We start from the raw sequence: 1690 nt of genomic DNA on the forward strand, positions 1-1690 counted from the left end.
AGTAGCCACATGCAAAAAAATCACCTTAAAAAGAAAATATTTGTTTTTTTCTCACCGTCTCTATTTTTTTTTGAAGAATGGGAATGTGCAGTGGGCTGGCCCCAATGGGCGCAGTGGAGACAGCCTCCCAGCAGGCTAAAAAGTGCCAGCGGGCTCCAAGGCCAAACTGGCCGAACAAGCCCAGCACCCTCTAATCCTAGCGACACAACAGTCTGCTCGATCCCCACTCGCTCTCTCCCTGCTCCATCCCCACGCGACTCAGGCACCCCGCCGCCGCCAGGGCACCCCCACCTCGCCCGATCTCACGCCTCCTCACCCGCCGACCGGCCCATCCTTTCATTGCATGGCCTCTCTCGCCCTTGCGCCCCCCTCCACTCCTCTGTGCCTCCTCCTCCGGCCACCAGCGCCCTGGTCACCACCGCCTCCAGCAGCACTTCGTTTCATTCCTTTTCCTTCGATCCGTTCCTTCCTTCTGTCACTTTCCTTCTAATGCGGCTTGTTAATCCTCGGTGTAACTCTCGTACGTACATATGAACCAGTGAAAATACATGGAATTCAGCGAGGCGGGACTATGTATTGGAGTTTTGGAATTGGTAAGTGATGCGATCCTGAGGAGGCAGCGTGGGTCAAGGTTGATATGAATATCATGAGCTGCCCCATAATGAAATCGCCAGTAGTCGCGAATATCTCCTTCTTCCCTAATCCAAGATTGGTACGGTGGATGGTGTATAGGATCAGGACTTTTATTAGCGATGGAATAGTACATGAACTCCCCGTGAACCGGTAACAAACGATGACGAATTAGAACCACCTCGCGTATATGTTTTAAATTTAAACTGAAAGCGTAAATTCACAAGAAGAAAGCATATTGTGACGGTGAACCCACGGAGTAAATCCGTGCTTTATTATTAGGGAGAGACTAGCAAAAGGGCCCGTGCGTTGCAACAGGAAAAAAATATAATACGTGGTTCAAGATTTTACTAACCTAACCACTGACTTGCATATGTCTGTCATTGTCGGATTATACCCACACCTCATCCTTTGTTTTGTTTATTTCCGTCATTGCCGGATTATAGCTACACCTCACCCGCAGTTTTTTGTTATTTTCGAAGAGGCTTGTTGGTTTTCTATTTGAGGCCATATATAAATTAGTGAGATCCTGTGTATATTTGCGGGGTGGTACTACTAATTTTCTTTTTAGGAATAGATGGTACTATTAATCAACAAAGATTTTTTTATAGTACCAAAAGCTGGCCCTATAAAGAGAATAGTAAACTGGATGGGCTGAATCATAGGACATCCCATGCCCGTCAAATAAAGAACGCTTTCCCCTGAACAAAAGTGAAATAAAAAATGTTTCTTCTAAAAAATGGGAGCATGTGCCCGCTACAGCCAGCAGCCGCCGCTGCGGCCGAGCGAGCGAGGAGAGGCCGAGCTCTTCCTTGGGATGCCATCTCCGCCGCCTTCCTCTCGCCTCCGACCGGCGAGCCCAACTGCCGCTGATAACCTCGCGCTGTCGCCCTCTTCTATCATTCTACACCTTCTCCACTCCCTTCCTCCCTCTCCCTGGTCCTCTTCTTCTTCTCCCGTCTCTCTCCTCCCTCCACGCAGGAACTCAGCCGAGCCGCCATGGCAGTATAGCTTCACGACAGCCGCCCTCTTCCTTGCCTTCTCCCTCCCTTTCCTCCTT

The sequence above is a fragment of the Triticum urartu genome, unplaced genomic scaffold (assembly GCF_003073215.2).
Source record: "Triticum urartu cultivar G1812 unplaced genomic scaffold, Tu2.1 TuUngrouped_contig_1110, whole genome shotgun sequence".
NCBI classification, from domain to species: Eukaryota; Viridiplantae; Streptophyta; class Magnoliopsida; order Poales; family Poaceae; genus Triticum; species Triticum urartu.